Below are 18261 nucleotides of genomic sequence, written 5' to 3'. Positions count from 1 at the left end.
CAGCCGATGGACACTGGATTCTTAGGCTGGCACCTCCCTGATCATTCAGTTATTATCCACACCCAGCATCCATCCACATCCATCCTCTATCTCTATTTTAATCACAATGGTTAATACGACAAAAGGGCGGGGAGTCTCTGGGTGCTGTTTCTGTTGTTAGAGTATTGCTGTGAGTCTCTCTCTCTGTGAATTGCTTTGAGAACAGACTCTGTCTTAGAATGTACTAACACAATTAGCAGCTTGCAAGTTTCACACATAGAGGGAGAGAAACAGCACCAAAAACCAAGAGACCTCTTAATTAGTAATACCCTGGAATTTAAACTCTGGGGAATCAAACTCATTTGTGATTTTAATACAGAACTTCTTTAATATGATCCAACAAGGGCACTGCACCTCAGGGGGCCTGAATTCTATGAGCAGCTCAGCAGACAGCTCGGGGCAGCAGTGTGTGTGGGGAGAATGGGGGAGCCTGATAGGGAGAGCAGGGGGGAAATGGGAGCACACACAGAGCCCCCGCCATGGAGGGAAAATTGGGGACCGTGGGGCCATGCGGAGCCCCTGGCATGGAGGTGAGGGGGGAATGGGGGAGTGGTGCAGCCAGAACCTCTGGCAGGGGGATGAACAAAGAGCCCCTGCTATGTGGGGGAGGAATGGGGGGTACACACAGCTCCTGGTGCAAGGAAATTGGGGGACGGAGAGTCATATGGAGTCCTAGCCATGGGGGTATGGGAATTGGGGGTGCACACACAGCCGCTGGCGTGAGGGTAGGGGGAAGGCATTGCAGTGAGTCCCTGAAATTGAGGGGGAGGGGAGGGTGGCACCCAGGGATCCTATGGGGGGGATGCAAGGAGCCCCTGGGGTGTGCAGTGAGCTAGACCAACCCTTGCTATGAAGTACGCCTCTCCCCCCGCCCCCCCCACCCCCAATAATACTGATATTTATTGGGTCGAGCCCTGATGATCTTGCTCAGTTTTCAATTCCTCCTTGGGCGGGCAAAACTCCCTTTGACTTCTCTGGGAACTTTGCCCAAGCAAGAACCGAGCTTCGGCCACTGACCCAACGTCCCAAGAGAAACCTGAAAATGCACCAGGACTCGGGCCCTGCTACACACTCAGCCCAGGAATTGGGCCGTCTTCCAAGGGGGGGCTCTCGTGGCCTCTCTCTCCAGGGCTCCAAGCAGCTCGGAGACTTTGCCATGTCTGGGCAGCGACGTGTCAGACTAACGACACGCCGTCAATAAAAATGACCACCCATTTCCCCCTCACCACACAAGCCAGGCTGATGAGCTGTGATGGGCACCTGGGTTAGGCTGGGACTGCAAAGACCCCAGGGCCTTGCCTGCCCGCAATCTGTGCGTTCGAGAAGCTGCGGGTGCGGGTTCAGGGCAGCTCTGTGAGCTGGAGTTAATGCGGTGTTCGTCTTGTAACCCCTGCCTTAAATGAAGCGTGTAGTTAACGAACGTTAGAAGCACAGGAAATTAAAAAGCCAGGCTCCCCTTAAAAAAACCCCCAACCATTGGAAAGCAGGGCAAAGTCCAGCTAAAGTCACCCAATCAACCTTAACTCTGCCCCCGACACCCTCTGTACCTGACGAGCGCCCAGCTTCAGACTTAAATCCCGGCTAGGTGTGTCCTTGCACATGCAGCGTGTGAGCTGGACCCATCGAATGAAGGACGATACGCCCTGTGTAGCCCACTGGAGCACTTGACATGTCATCCGGACGTTCTTTGGAGAAGGACTTCGTAGCCGGCGGTGCTCTAAGTGCCTCAGTTATATACATTTGCCGAGTTTGCCTGTGAACGTGACGCAGCCAGGCTGAGTCGGGTCTTTCTGGCATCGGTGTGTTTGTGAGGCAGAGCAGTGGCTCTCGTTCCTCTCCCAGGCCGTCCTCAGCTTGGCATAGCAGCGGTCCTAGAGCTTGGTGGCTTGCCCTGAACCCTGTCACTCCTTCGAAGGACATTCCGGTGGCTGGAGGGTTGTACAGCGAGAGTTCAGCACAGCGTGGTTAGCAGCTCCAGAGGGCGCCCTGGGCCGGATCCTCAGGGCCAGCCAAGCTGTGTGGGCAGAGGGAATGAAGGGTCAGCGTGAGCTGGGGCTGGCAGCGAGTCACGCTGAGCCAGCTACGCCGGCTTCATGCTGCTAGCGCATGCAAAGCAGGTGGACAAGCAAGAGGGGCAGGTAAGGCTCAGGCTCTGTTCGGTGAGCCCAGCTGCAGCTGTGTAAACAGCTGTGGGCACCCAGAGTGGCAAAGGGATTTAAATTCAGCCCCTCTGCTGGGAGGGACTGCCACCGGGGCTGGATTTGGGAAAATCTCAGCCGGGGCTTTAAAATGCATCCTCCTGAGCCAGGTAATCATCACTGGGCTCATTACACGCAGAAAGGGGACAGGATTTTCCCACGATCACATAACGCATCCCTGGCACAACCCCAGGCTCCTGGTCCTGTGCTTTAATGACTAGCCCCTCCTTCCGCCTAACAGTGCCAGAGGCTAGCGCTGGTCGTGTGAGAAGAGCTAGGAGTCCTGTCTGAGCTCGCTGAGGAATGCGCCCGCCGGCAGGTTGCCCTGGCGTTGAGAGGACAAAGCGATAGAAATGAACTGACACCCACTGGCAGCTCCCACCCCTGACGGGCAGCAGGAAGGAAGGTCTCCCTTCAATACCCTCTGAGTCCCAGGCACGGCGCGTCTCAAACAGTGCCCCCGGTCCCCCTGACGTGCACCCACACACCTGCCTTAATTGGAGCCTTACAAGCTTTGTCCTGCTGTGTGAGATGAGGCCAGACTATTGAGAAGGCAAAGTCTTTGACCTGTGGCTTGGCATGAGCGGCCACGGAAATAGGGGGAACTTAGGTCCGGCCACAGACTGGACCCTCTGCTTACAGCTCGTTGGGGCTCATTCTGACACCAACATCAGCTCCTGTGGGGGCGATTCCACCCCCAGGTGGTGGCGAGATGGAGGGCTTACAAACACACCTCTCAAGATGGCTACCAGAACACCGGCTTTCTTCTCGTGCCAGCCACAGGCCCGCATTGGGCACAAAGGCTGCAGCGTTAAGTCTCCTCGGGTGAGATCCTCTTCAGGCGCCTAAATCCAACACTTAGGAGCCACCGATGTTCTCAAACCCATCGCTCAGCTGCTGCCTGGTCCTGTAGGTGCCTAAAGAGACCCCCAAGTGCCTGTTTCTGCTGTCAGGAGCGTGCAAAGCCTCCTGATGCTGCCCTGCAGCTAATGAGCTGCTCAGAGCCCGAGCTCTTGCCTACGGACTTCTCGGAGCTGGTGTTCCCCTGCCTGTCTCCACAGCAGGGCCCGAGGCCGCAGGTGGTCTCAGAGCAGGTTTCTTAGGTTGGGCTCTGCATGGAGTGAGGATTTCTGGGGTTGGCTGGCAGGCGTAGCCTGGATACCAATAGCCCAGTGGCTAGGGCACTTAGCTGGGCAAGCCAGGACTGAAGCCTCCCTCTGCCTGAGCAGAAGCAAGGGCTGAAACCACCGGGCAAGCCTGGGGTGGGTTTCTCTCCATCTGAGCTGTTCCACCTGGTATAAATATGTAACTATTCCATGGAGCAGGGGTATGACCCTGATTCTCCCGCAGAAGCACCCAAACCACCGATCTGTAGTCACCCGCTCTTGTTCCAGCGCAATGAACGGTTAATTGGTTATACAAATTACAGCTCCAAAAAGAAAGGCCCCTCCCCACCCAACACTTGACAGCCTGGCGGTCCCAGCCCTCACCTGGGATAGGGAACACCTGGCTTCAAGTCTCTGCTCCCAATCATGCACAGCAGGGATTTGAATTGGGGGCTGCTTTGTCGCGCTCTGAGGGTGGAGACTGGCGTCACAGACCTTGTGATGCTACGTGGCCTGGAACCAAAGGGTCCTCCCAGAGCTAGAGCCAGCAGGTCCCTCCAGGGTGCATAGGGAGCCACGCAACACTGGGTGGGGCTTGTTTGGATGCATTGTTCTTAAACCCCGGGCGCTGTTCATTGTGCTGTGTCCTGGTAGGCTGCACGCCTCCCCCTGCCAGTGCGTGTTGATGGGGCTGTCCCTTAAAGCATGGTCCCATCCTTGGGGCGGAGGCGCTGTTAAGGGAAGGTATTGGTATCCTGGTTCGCAGCAGCAGCAGCAGGCCGGTAGCCCTGATGGGCACTGACCCCAGTCCTACGGCTCACCCTTCAGGAAGGCCCCGTTTCACCCCATCCCAGCTGCTTTATCGCACTGGAGCCGAGCTCTGCCCGCGGGGCTAGAAAGTGGCTGCATCACATGGGCCTAGCTCGCTCTGCCAGTGGCGACTGAGTGCAGCAATGATTCCTGTTGCCTTAAAGATCTCGAATGAAAACACCCTCTTCCTGTGGGTGTGTCAAGCCCAAAGATTTTACCTGGGGGCGAACCACTGCTGGACAAGTGGGAAGGGAGCTTGGTGCAGTTTTGTGTTAGCATCACCCTGGCTGATCTGTTGTTTTTATTGGCTGGCTGAGCACTAGTAAAGCAGCTCAGTTCGGCAGCAAGACAGGCAAGGCATCGGGAGGGGAGCAGCATCCGTGGCCACTGATGAGCATAAACAGAGGACTTGCCAAGCAGCTTCACAGGTACTGCTAATTGCTTTCTTTTCTTTACAGTCAAGGACTTGCTCGCCGGGAATAGACCACCGTGAGAGAGGGCAGATTAGGAACAGGGTGGGATCCGAGTGCAGTCTGAAATGTTTTTATTTTGTCCTGTGCCTCATGCTCTCCAGGCTATCCACCCTGCACGAACACCGACACTAACTATGATATCTATCCCATCTGTGTTCCTCACCAGTGCTAACCATCCCGTAGAACCCAGGCCAACCATACCATCTATTCCGTTTAAATCACTGATGCCAAACGCCACATCTATCCGATGCACGCACCTCTGCTACCCACAGTGTATATTCCATGCCAAATAATTTCTGACTGATAAATCAGTTCTTCAGCTATTTACGTCTGTTTAAATGAGAGCAAATAGATCTGCATACAGAAGATCTAGTCGAAATGAGAAGGTCACTGTGGCTTTTGTTTCTTTGCGAGTAGTCTTCCTCCCCCACCCCAAATCTTTTATAAGCTTCCGTATTGCGGAAAATATATTGTATTCCGAAGAATAGCCTTTAATCACTGGGAAAGATGACTAAGTATGTTTCTGGGCTCATGTGATGACTCAAAGCACCTTAAAGCAATAGATCTGAGTAAGAAAGAACACATACAGCGGATTAAATGGTGCACAGCGAGACAGTTAAATATGAAAGCGCTAATGGATTATTAGAAGGCTGTGTTCTCTATGTAGGTGGCTTGCTCTAGTGGGCTTAGATTTTTCTATGGTGACATTACTCTAAAGTAAGTGCCTATTAGGCTATGGTTACGGTATAGACCTTACACTAGCTCAGCCGGACGGCTACAGCCGTTCTGCTGTAAGGTCTCCCGTGTAGCCCGACAGGAGAGAGCTCTGCCGCCGGCATAATTAAACCACCCCCAACAAGCGGCAGTAGGTATCTCTCCTGCCGACATAGTGCTGTCCACACCAGCGCTTCAGTTGGTGAAACGTACGTCAGTCGCGGGGGAGGGGGGTGTTTTTTTCACACCCCTGAGCGACTAACGTGCTAGTGTAGACAAAGCCATCGTGCAGGGTGTGATCACCTTGTCAACCATGGCTCGGATACTATCGCTGCTTGTATAGATCCCAGCCAAATCTCCTGGGGTCCTCTGGGGAAAGTGGCATGAAGTGAAAGGAACAGGCACTTATGTTAGACCACAGCCTGCAGGGTTACTGAGGGACTCCCTGCTCCAGGACTGATCTATGGCTGCCTGTTCTTGAATCCTAGGGAGATGGCTGAGCCTAAGAGCGATGTCTTCAGCAAGCTGTGGGGTTCAAATGATTCCAACGTGACAGCTGCACCTTGGGCAGGTAAAGCACCTTCCTTTCGCTTTGTGTTTATTTCCCTTTCCTGTCCCCCCCCGCCCCCCGGCTCTAAATCTGACATGTCACCATGAGCGGGACATTGTGCTGCAGCCTGTCACTCACATGGCTACCTGCTGTCCCAGTTAGATTGCCATGTGCTGGCTACATTGTCTGCACACGCGTGCTCTGTCCACACACAGCCACACTCCGCCTGCAACCACAAAAATCACTTGTGCCAGAATGTTGACTCATAACTAACATTCTATATTCAATGCTTCTTGTGGCCTGAAATTTGGCATTTTAAGTCACATGTTTAACGTCATTTAGTCCCTGGCTATCATGACCCAGCTCTTATCTAGCACTTTTCATCAGGAGATCTCAAAGCACTTCCCAAAGCAGGTCAGTATCATTATCCCTATATTACAGCTGGGGAAACCGAGGCGCAAAGCAGTGAAGTGACTTGCTCAAGGGCACCCAAGAGGCCCATATGAGTTTAGGTACACACCCACAAATAACAGCTGTATGCGGAGGCGTAGACTTAGGGTTTGTCTACACTTACAATGCCTGCACTGCTATAGCGTTTCAGTGAAGATGCTACCTACACTAAGGGGAGAACTTTACCTGTTGGCAACATAGTTACTCCACCTCCACGAGTGATGCTAGCTATAGCGATGAAGCCCTCCTGTTGCCACAGCACTGTCTACAATGGGAATTTGGGCAGTATAACTGTGACACTCAGGGGTATAGATCTCCCCCCCCCACGCCTGGTCTTTTCCCTCTGATGTAAATCAGGTAAAAGCCGGGGTTGCTCGCAAATCACACTGACGCTGTCTTTCCATGCCCAAACACCGCGGCGGAGTTAAGTAAATGGAGTTGAACCTTAGAGGTGTGGAGCTGGTTGGGAGAAGGACCAAAGGATCAGATGCTCCTGAAACCTCATCCAAACTTCCCAAGGGTGAGGAGGAAATGTTTGAGACATTCTCATGGTAGTTTGCGGAGCTTGTGCTCCCAGCCCCTGCCAAAGCCAGGCAATGCGGAGGCAGCTGGAGGAGTGGAAAATAACCGGTGGAAATATTGTGAATTCAGCTCATTCAGAAGTAACCCTTGGATGTCAGGCAAAGACCCCGGTCTGGTTGTATTTGTTTGGTCTTGTGCGATCTAAATCCAATCTAACCTATACTTTTGTGTTAGTCCTGGGCAATAGAATGGGAGCGAAGTGGTGCATAGCCTTTCTGCTGGCCCTCTGCAAAGGAGTGAATTTCACCCTTTGACTCTAACCAGCTGCTGCTCTCAAGCGACAATATCAGGGCTTGCTTTGCTGTTGGAACTTGGAAGTCACATACCCTGACCTGAAACAACTGGCTTGACAGTTTGCTCCTTCTTTAGTAGCCACAAGCCTTCATGAGGCACAGGAAAGCTGTGTTCACCAATATAGGGAAGGGCAGGTCATCTCAGTCAAGGGTTACACACTACCTCTGGCAAAATCATCCTGACCATGTATTTTCCTGCATCTCCCGTTTCATTCTATTTGTGGGCTAGTGCAGGGGACTGAATGGAAACACTGTTCTGATGTGGCTGTTAACTGATATTTAGGGGTGTTGCAGAAAGGCCAGGAGCCAAGTTCTGGGCTCCCCACACCCAGCTCTGCAGATGCTCCTCAATCTGAACCCCTGGGTTTTCCAGTGCTGGGGTCCCCAGCTCAACAGTTCTGCCAGTGCGCTTTAACCCTGACACGAAGTCCCTTGCTCTCCCCACATCCTGCTCTGCTGATGTCCCTCAAGCCTGCCCTGCAGCCCCCGCTGCTAAACAAGTCTGGGGCTTGCCACGCGGCCATTCCCCTCTACTTATCTGTAAAAGCCAGGGGCCTAGCTTGCCATTAGAAATGTGCACATATCCTGGCCAAGCCATTCACCCGGACCCAGCTACCAGCGTTATGCACACAGTAGCAGCCTTTGGAAAAATCAAGGAGGGTGTTAATTTCCATCTATAGGTGGGCTAGCATTTCGAACACCCCAAATGTTTTTTTGGGGGCGGGGGAGGAGGCGGGGGTTGGCTCCAGGGTTCGGAGTCTGACCTGTTACCCTAGCTTGGTTCTGCCATCTACTCACCGTAGGAAATGCTGTCCCACAGGACAGTACAAATTGTACTCCAGGGGGCTGCATGCCACAGGGCTGCCTTCCCTTCCGAAGGAGTGCAGGCAAGAGCGTCTTCCACCGAGGGTTGCCAGTTTTGGTTGGCCGTGTTCCTGGAGGTTTTGTCACATGATCTAATCTTTAATTAAATTAATTCAGTGGTTCCCAAAATTTTCACATTGCCCCCCCCGGAAGCCACAGCTGGGAACCGGGGCCGGGTGCAGGCCATGGCTCCCTGGGGAGGGGCAGGAAGGGGGGGCACAGACAGGGATAAGGGGGCCGAGGCTGGGCCTGGAGCTGTGGTTGTATTGGGAGCCAGGGGCTGAGGTTGGGGCCACAGCTAGGGGTGGGCCTGGGGCTAGGAGTAGGGTTGCCAACTGTCTCATCTCACAAACCCAAACACCCTTGCCCCGTCCCATTCCCCAAGGCCCCTCCCCTTCTCCAAGGCCCCGCTCACTCCATTCCCCCTCCCTCTGTCGTTCATTCTCCCCTACCCTCAATCACTTTCACTGGGCTGGGGTAGGGAGTTGGGTTCAGGAGAGGGTGTGGGCTCTGGGCTGGGACCAAGGAGTTAGGAGTGTGGGAGGGGGCTCCAGGCTAAGCCTGGGGCAGGGTGTTGGGGTGCAGGAGGGGGTGTGGGGTGCAAGCTCTGGGAGGGAGCTTGGGTGCTGGAGGGGGCTCAGGTCTGGGGCAGGGGGTTGGGGTGTGGGAGAGGGTGAGGGTTGCAGGCTGTGTCTGGGCAGCACTTGCTCCCGGTCGGCACTGCGGTGGGGCTAAGGCAGGCTCCCTGTCTGCCCTGGCCCTGCGTCACTCACAGAAGCAGCTGGCACGTCCCTGTGGCCCCTGGCGGGGGGAGCAGAGGGCTCTGCGTGCTGCCCCTGCTTGGAGGCACCGCCTCCACAGCTCCCATTGGCTGCAGTTCCTGGCCGGGCCACTGTTGGGGCTGGCAGTCAGGGCTGCAGCCAGGTGCTGACCCTCGGCCGGGTTGGGAGTGGGTGGGGGTGGGACTGGGAGCACAGCTGCAGTTGGGAACTGAGGCCAAGGCCAGACCAGAGCTGGGGGCAGAGCAGGGCTGGGTGGTGCCCCCTGCCCCGTGGGGGCTGGCGCAGGACCCTCCATGCTCCCCCAAATGTTCCTCTGTGCCCCCCCACCCAAGGGAGGCATGCCCTACATTTTAAGAACCACTGCTTTACTTCCTGGAGACTCCAGGACAATCTTGGAGGGTTGGCAACCCTAGCTCCTCTTATATAGTCCAATGGTAAGTACACATGCTCGCCAAGGGTCCAATCCAAAGCTCATTAGGGTCAATGGGAACCTTTCCACTGTGATCAATGGGTGTTGGCTCAGACTCTAAATGTTTAAGCCCAAGCTGTCACAGACATGGAACACCACCCTTGACAAGGCTTACACCAGCCCCACGCAAGCAAACTTGGCATCATAACAGCATTGAGATTTAGGGCACAAAGCGGGAAACATTCAGAAACTGCCAACTTTCCAGCTCTTAAGAGTCATTAAAGCAGGGCCCATTGGGCCTGTCCTCTGAAGGACGGGTGGCTTGGGCAGTGCAGGCATACTTTTTTGTTGCAGTGAGAGAGTGTAGGGGGATACAGTAGATCTGTGTCGGTACCTACTCCCTTGTTTTGAACGCACAGGTGTGGGTGTGTGTGGGTGTGGGCAGTGTGTGTGTGTGGGTGGGTGGGTGTATTTCCTTGTGTTGCTTTACTTCACAGTGCGTGGAGTAACATTTCACAGAGCGTTCGTGGCCCAAATTGCACCTCCCTGAGCGCGGCCGCACCCCCGCTCCGCCACCTACCTCCCAGCGCTTCCCGTGTAATTAGTGTAAGTGTTGACGGCATTAGGGAACGAGGACATGGAATTAGTTTCCACTCAGCAAGTGAAACAATTATGTAACGAGGGTGAGTAATCACGTCACAAACAGCTGGCTCCCCTCTGAAATTGCTCTGCTGCAGGGACCGGGCATGGTGTTTGACACCATCAGTTAGTTCCTGGCCTTCCCAAGCGTCCTGGCTGAGAAAATGGCTGAAGGGAGAGAGTCACCCATTTCACAGACTTGCGGGGGATGACCTCAAAACCCACTGGCTAGATTCAGAATTGTTGTTATTTAGCATTTTTACTGCAGCAGAACCAGCTGGCATCAACCAGACCTGGGCCCGATTGTGCTCGGCGCTAGACAGACATAGGGCATGGGCTATGCTTGTCAAAGGGCCCTGAGTTGGGCACCCAACTCTTGTGGGATATGGCCATCGAATTCTCTTAGCTGTCTTTGAAAAGCACTGCCCTGCTCCTGAATCATGATGAGCACAGGGAGACATCAGCAGTCATGCCAGGAGTTGGAGCAAATTGTGACCGTAAGCGAATTTACCATTGAGGTAAATGGCAAAGGGGTTGGAATGCAGCATGGATTGACCAAAGGCAGATCATGGCAGACTAACCTGATTTCCTTCTTTGAGGAAATAAATGGTTTTTATTTTAGTGAAGGGGAAGGCAGGAGCTCTGATATACTTGGACTTCCGTAAAGCATTTGACACCAGGCCACATGGGAAATTATTAGTAAACTGGGGGGACACTAGCAGCCTTGTGAGGTGGCGAAGGAGTTGGCTCCAGAGGAGAAGGCAATGGCTTGTGCTGAAAGCTGGCCTGTCGGAGGTTATGAGTGGAGTTCCTCAAGGCTTGGTCTTGGGACTAAGCTTGTTCGCTATTTTTATGAATGACTTTGGCACAAAAACCAGGCATGGGCTAATGAAATTTGTGCATGCTTTAGGGTTTCAGCTCCCACTGGCAGGGTCAGAGGAGGATTTCTTCCCTTCCCGCCCCATCAGTGTATTCTGGGAGGGTTTTTTTTAATCATCTTCCTCTGAAGCACCAGGGCTGGGCCGTGTGTGGGGTGGGGAGGGCCAGGGCTCTGCGGTGTCACTGAGTAGTCTCACCCCCCCCTTAAGTGCTTGAGTGGCTGGCACTTGCCCAGGGTCTAACTCAGGGGGGTCTCAAACATGCAGCCTGCGGAGTTACTTCCTGCAGCCCGCCATAGCTCCCCTCACCCCCGAGCGCGCAGCATCCCCGCTCCTCCGCCTACCTCCCGGTGCTTCCCGCCGCCAAACAGCTGTTTGGTGGCGCTTAGGACTTTCCAGGACGGAGGGGGGGAGGAGCGGGGGCGCAGCGTGCTCAGGGAAGGAGGTGGAGAAGAGGCGGGACCGGGGCGGGGATTTGGGGAAGGAGTTGGAATGGGGGCAGGGAGGGGGCGGAGTTGGGACTTTGGGGAAGTGGTTGGAATGGGGGTGAGGAAGGGGTGGGACGAGGCAGGGCAGGGGCGGGGGCCTCATGGAAGGGGTGGAGTGAGGCAGGGCCGGGGCAGAGGTGGGGGCTTTTGTATCTTTGTATGAAAAGGGGTCAGTGATGCAGCCCTTGGGCCAATGTACTCGTCCTCATGTGGCCCTCGTGGTGATTTGAGTTTGAGATCCCTGGTCTAACTGATCACCATGGGGGGGGTGGGTGGGAAGGAATTGTCCCCCCAGGTAAGACTGGCAGCGACCTTGGGGAGGGGAGGGGGGAGTTCTTCCTCTGCAGCGTGGGGTGCGGGTCAGGTGCCAGGATTATCTGCCTGTAGCTCAATCATTTCCCTGCCTTTCAGGGGGGCCCTCAGGTACTGATTCACTTTGGTCCCTCCTATGTGCTGCCTGTAGCACGCAACAGTGGGGCTCATTTGCTTTGGTCTCATTTCGGGGGGGGGGGGGGGGGGGGGGGGCCTGTGGTCAGACCAGAGGATCTAGTGGGCCCTCCCGGCCTTCAACTCTGGGCCTGGAGCACAGGCCCAGCCCCTTGGAGCCAATGGGGTGCTGCTTTCGGCCCACCCAGATCACTGGCAGGCTTGGGGCCCTGTAGCGTAACTGATAGTCCTGCTGGGAGAAACACATGGGCTCCCAGCTCGATTAAAATGGGTTAAAGTCACCAATCAGCTGGAAGCATTTTGCACAGCAGCCGTGTTGCTGACCGTCCTAAATTTATTTGGGGGGGGGGGGGGGAGGTGGCTACTGATGGAAGTCAGGGGTCAGCTGCAGCTTGGGGCAGCTAGCTCTCTCTGGCGCTCGAACTGAGCTGGTTCAAAAGCCAAGAGAACAGCACTGGCTGGGAGAGACGCCTAGATGCAGGCTAAAGGGGAACGCTTCAGGATGCCCCATAAGCATTTTGGGCCTAATCCCAAACCCATTGAAGTGCCATTGACTTGAATGGACTTTGGATCAGGCCCATTAAAGCGCATCACGTCAGTCAGAGTGGCCCTTGAGGTTTTTTGTTTTCATGACCTCTTGCTGGCAGTAGAGTGGGTCATCTTAATCCCAGTGCCCAAAACACATCACCGTAACACCTTTCTGTGCACACAGGACATAGGATTAGGGTGATCATATTTCCCAAAGGGAAAACGGGACACTGCGTGAGGCTGGCCTCAGCCCTCCCTTGCTGGGCTGACCTGAGCTACTTGCTTGAGCCCTGCCTCCCGCCTGCACAGGACTTGCATAGCTGCTCATCCCCCGCCCCCCCCCTCTCCCCGCATGTTCCTCTGCACTCCACTTTTTGGACAAAAGTGGGCGTTTGTCCCATTTGTTTTTACCACTTGATCAGTTGGCAGGAGCAAACGGGACAAATGTGCACTGCTGTCAAAAAAGTTGGCACGGCCAGGACAGGGCTTAAAACAGGGTCTGTCCCGGCCCAAACAGGACATATGGTCACCCTACATAGGACTGACATGCACTGACCCCAGATGGATTTGCATGTATAAGTCGTCTCAAGAAGCTTGCCATCTGAGTGTGCAGGGGTTAGAGCTTGACGCGCTATCTCAGAGTAGATACGCTGTGCAGGTTGGCTAATAAAACAGGGCAGGTTCGTAAACTCACCCCTTTCCTGCTTCTGAGGTTTCTCTTCGCCAAAGCCCCGCAATGAACCTGAGGCCTCTTTGTTTCCCTTGCTTGACTCCCCTTCCTTACTGGCTTCAGTGAACGTCATCTGCCCAATTGGCAAAGCCATATCTAAAGGAGGGACTATACTTTACTTATGAAGGAAAGTACAGTTTGTTCTTCTATTAAAAAAAAACAAACCCAACAGAATAATTGACGGCCCATCTTATGCTAACCTCCTAACGCCTCAAAAGGAAAAGCAGCTATGGGTTTTTTTGTTTTGATCTTTAGCCATTCTGAAGTAACAATGTTCTCAGATGGAGGACAATTACTGGCTGATTAAACACTGATGCTGTGAAAGGCATTAAATGATGACAGTGCAGTGTTCCTGAGGTGCTTATCTGTCAGGACCAAAAGAACCCAGGTTTACGGCCCAATTAGGGTGACCAGATGTCCCGATTTTATAGCGATAGTCCCGATTTTTTGGGGCTCTGTCTTATATAGGTGTCTATTACCCCCAATCCCCTGTCCCGATTTTTCACACTTGCTGTCTGGTCACCCTAGGCCTAATCCAGCTCCTTGCAAAGGCTGGGGAGCTACTTCCAGTGGCAGTTGGGTCTGGCCTTTGGACACAAAGATGTCATGCACCTTTGGAATAACCAGTGATTGATTAGCATGAGTCAGGCTGGTGCGCGGGAAGAGTCACCTGCACTGAGCACATGGGGCTGGAGGTAGGTCTGCTCTGACAGATGCGGCTTGTATTTTATTTTTAATTAACTTGCCATTTCGGCTCTGGTCAAAAGTTCATTTTTCAAAGGCGACGTCTCATTGATGTGTCCAATTAGCTCCTTGTGTCTGCAAGCTACTAAGTCACGTTGCATTTGCTGTGCTAAGCCAGAGAAGGCTGGCTGTGCCTCAGGGTGGCCAACAGGTACCGCGTGAACGAAAGCCCATCCATTAAGGCTACTGCTGCTGCTGATGGCCAGCAGGAATCGGGACAGGAGGAACAATTTAAGGCTAGAAGGATGAGGAGTTGACCTTGAATATTCCCCTCCCTCGCTAACATCCTTGGAAGATTTATCTTGGAGGCTGATGACGCGATACTGACCCTTCACCAGCAGCCCTCATAGACTTTTGCAGTTCTGTGCCAGGGCAGAGGTATTTCCAAAGTGCTCTCACAGTTAGGATCTTAGGGAGCTGGGCAGATGATCATCACTGGGCGGCAGAGGAAGGGGAGGAGAGCTGCCTTGCAGTGACCTTTGAAAAGGTCCATTTTCCAGGTAGGAAGAACTATTTTTCTCATGCAATTGCCAACAGGGCCTGCTTCCTGTAGGGCTGGAAATATCCCAAAAGAATAGTATCTGATGCTTCTGGGCCTGCTATACCATACAGCTAAGAAATAATACCATTAAAAGGCTACCTAAACATTTTCCAACCGCAAAGCAGGTTTGCTTTGATTCTCAAGTGGAAGTTGAGGTTGGTTCTTATTTATTCCGCCTTTTGCTACTTAATTCCCAGTAATGTATGTATAACGGGATGGGTGAAGGGAAGATCCACGGAGGAATGGCTCACAACCCTTCCGTCTTCTACCTGTGAGGCACATGTCCAATGACATGTTGTTCTTTTTCTCTGCAGGCACCAGGGAAATGGAAGACCACAGTAGCATTGTCCTCCCTGTCATAATTTGGCATAATTTGCCTGGTGGGCACTGTAGGGAACAGCATTGTGATCTACACCATCACCAAAAAACCTAAGAGAAACCACAACACTGCAGATGTCTTCATCATGAGCCTCTCCATCACAGACCTCCTGTTCCTGCTGGGCATGCCCTTGCTTATCCACCAGCTCCTAGGGAATGGGGTCTGGCTTTTCGGGGCTACCATGTGCACCATCATCACTGCTTTAGATGCCAACAGCCAGTTCGCCAGCACGTACATCCTCACAGCAATGGCCATCGACCGCTACCTGGCCACAGTACACCCCATCCGCTCTGCCTACATGCGCACCCCCTGCACAGCTGCCATGGTGATCTTGCTGCTCTACCTTCTGTCTCTCCTAACCATTGTGCCGGTGTTCATGTACACCCAGCCCATTGCTCTGCCTGGCAGCAAAGCTGGGTGTGGCATCATCCTACCCAACCTCTCAGTTGATATCTATTGGTACACGCTGTACCAGTTCTTCCTGGTATTTGTCATCCCGCTCTCAGTCATCTGCATTGTGTATCTGAAGATACAGAAGCACATCTCATGCATGGTGCTGCCGCTGCCCCAGAGAAACTTCTGAGCCAGGACTAAGAAAATCATGCGGATGGCAATAACCATCTGCTCCGCCTTTTTTATCTGCTGGGCGCCCTATTATATTTTGCAGTTGGTCCATCTCAAAGTCACCCAGCCCTCCATTATGTTCCTCTATGCCTATAATGTAGCTATCAGCTTGGGTTATGCAAGCAGCTGCATCAACCCATTCATATACATTGTGTTGAGTGACACTTTCCAAAGGAACCTGGTGAAGGCAATCTGCCCAGGCCAGGAGGCCAGAAGAGGTGACAGACACGCCACTGGGAAAGTCAGTCCCTCTGTGAAAATAAGTCCTGAACCAAATCAGGAGACCTATCTTAGCATGACATACTCTCATAATATAGACAATTGTCTCTCTCTCTCTGTCTTGGTTCCTTAGAGGTAACCCGCATGATTTAGCTGAGTGATGGCCAGGTGGTACAAATAGGTGTCAAAAAGTTTTGAGGTTGTAGACACCAAGCAGCAAAAAGAAGGGGTTAGCCTTGTCTTAGGACACACAACCAGGAGTTATAGGGTGAATGCAAAAAGAAAAGGAGGACTTGTGGCACCTTAGAGACTAACCAATTTATTTGAGCATGAGCTTTCGTGAGCTACAGCTCACTTCATCGGCTGCATACTGTGGAAATACTAGGGTGAACGGGAGCAGAACATCTTTTAGGCTGACTATAAAGAATTCCTTACCGTGAGACCTACTCCAGCGTGGGATGATAGTTTTGTAAGGAATGTACTGGAAACCCCATTGCTTGAATCACTGCTACTGAAACCTGACTTGACAAAGCACGCAAGAGCACATTGAAGGGAAGGATTCAGCAGTAGCCAACGTCGCTCTTATCCACCTTTAAGGTCTCTGGTTCTGTTGTTACGGAGCTGAAGTCCCTTGAACACCTCACCTGGCTCTGGGAAAAGTGTATTTTTTCTAACGCTGCTCTCATTGGTGGCAGGGTGACATGCTGATTTCTGACTGGCTCAAGCTACGTGTATTTTTAACCTTGTGGGTGGTTAACAATGAGAAATCCTGCAAGTTGACTGTCTGGATGACATCAGTCTGTAAGCTTAGAGTTACAGCCACAGTTGGTGGTAGTAAGGTGACCAGCACACTGGGACAGAGAGCATGCAGATCTAATAGATAAAAGTATTGGCACTGTTCCAACTCACTGGGGAGGGAGCAGAAAGAAATGGCTTTAGGTATCTATTATAGTACGGTGACTTCCTTTTTATAACAAGAATTCTTTAATATTTAGTAAATGTGTACTAGCTGCAAATATGAAAGCTCAATAGATTTCTTACAAACTGTAACTATCTTTGTTAAATATAATGCTTGTGTGTCTAGGACTCTGTTCTGTCACGCTCTTCCCCTCTGAGCATTAGTGGTCTCTTCTCTTCCTAATCCTCATTATGTTATCAGAACAAAGCCTCTCTCCCTGTCCTCAGCGGATTATGTACCCCTCAGTCACTGAAAGTATGTCTACATTTCAACTTTGTTTGGCGGTGTGTACAGTACCAACACGGGTGGCCTCCTGGCATAGGGATCAACAGGAGTGGAGTTGGTGAGGAGCTGCGTAGCTGGGAAGGGTAAAGATACACCTGAAGGGTGTAGATGTGTGCCTGAGTACATACCTACATGGCTCCCTACTCCCCTAAGCCACACCTGCAGAGAAAGGCTCCAGCAGCAGGGAAAGGCTTGGGTGGGAGGGAGTGGGGAGCTGCTGAAGCCTTTCCACACTTCCTCCCCTGTGCCAGAGCCTTTCACTGACACATGTAGCTACACACTGCAGTGTGGACACAGCCTGCATTTCACTGTGGCATGTAGCTAGATGTACACTACACACCGACACCTGGTGTGTAGCGTAGACGTAGCCTTAGCATACGCATGCAGGCGATATTGCTTCGATTTCCAGTGCTTAAGGCTGAGAGAGTTGGGGAAGTAATGGACCTAGTCTCTGCGAGACAAGTGTATTGACCCCCTACAGGTAATGAAGGAGTGATACTGATTGCCAATGACTCCTGGGGGAATTCTGCCCCACCACGCAATGCAGAATTTTGCAGAAATGAACGTTGTGCATGCAGAATTTCCTTCCCCCCCCAGAAATGGGCTGCAGTGCTGCTGACCGCCACTAGAGGCCACTGGACCCGGCGTAGAAGACACCAGGGGGGAGGGGGGAAGGGAGAGGGAGCTGGAGGGTTTCTGGCAGCTGCAGTTCCCAGCATGCCCTGAGGCAAGGAGACGGCAGCAGCCAGGAAACTCCATGCAAGTTGGGACCAAGCATCAGGCTGTTTCTCCCTCTGGATCCCTGGGCTCAGGGGTGGGGAGGGGACTGGGTGTCTGGGCTGGGGGAGCCACGTCTGGGCTCTGGGTATGTGTGTGGCGGTATCTGGGCAAGGGGAGGACCCTGTGGCTGGGCTCTGGGGGGAGAGGGGTTGTGGGTGTCTGGCCCCTCAGCTGGGCTCTGGGGGCGGGGGAAGAAGGGGACAGAGAAACAGGAAGTGGGTTGCCATAGGTGTTTCTTTAACTCTCTACTCTTGGGGGAATTTTTGTATGTGTCTGTATTGTCACAGGCATACTTGCTGACAGGTATTTTGAAATAAATTACCAAAATAATTGAAACTGGTGTGATTATGTAGTATTATTTTGACAAATAAAAGTTGCAGAATTTTAAAACATTGTGCCCAGAATTTTAATTTTTTTGGCGCAGAATGCCCCCAGGAGTAGTTGTTCTCGGATTTGCCAGGAGTCATTGTAATTGGTATTTTGACAGCACAAGATGCGTACATAGTGCTGGACAACAGACAAACTGTACCAGACATTGAAACGTCCCTGCTCTGAAGGGCTTACCTACGAAAGGCACAGAACACCAAGACCTTGAAGAAAGGATTAAAAGAATGGGATGATCTTAAAGAGTCTACTAGGACACTGAAGGACCCTCAAGAAGCACAAAGATAACAGACAATGTTATAAAAATGTAGCTGACAGATGTGCGACCCATTTACAGTATTATCTAAAATGCAGACATTGTCTCTAA

The 18261-nt window shown here is 52.7% G+C and overlaps 1 pseudogene across 1 annotated transcript; it reads left to right on the top strand.

Moving 5' to 3' along the window:
• Nucleotides 1–4402: 4402 nt before the first annotated feature.
• On the top strand, nucleotides 4403–17530 carry LOC140918101 (melanin-concentrating hormone receptor 1-like; annotated as a pseudogene). The gene is made up of 3 exons (XR_013636383.1): nucleotides 4403–4581; nucleotides 5829–5911; nucleotides 14580–17530. The product of XR_013636383.1 is annotated as a melanin-concentrating hormone receptor 1-like (transcript).
• Nucleotides 17531–18261: the final 731 nt, after the last annotated feature.

This window comes from Lepidochelys kempii, chromosome 10, assembly GCF_965140285.1.
Source record: "Lepidochelys kempii isolate rLepKem1 chromosome 10, rLepKem1.hap1, whole genome shotgun sequence".
Taxonomy (NCBI): Eukaryota; Metazoa; Chordata; order Testudines; family Cheloniidae; genus Lepidochelys; species Lepidochelys kempii.
The sequence above is the reverse complement of the archived record's forward strand: the minus strand, read 5'-3'. Positions and strand labels throughout refer to the sequence as shown.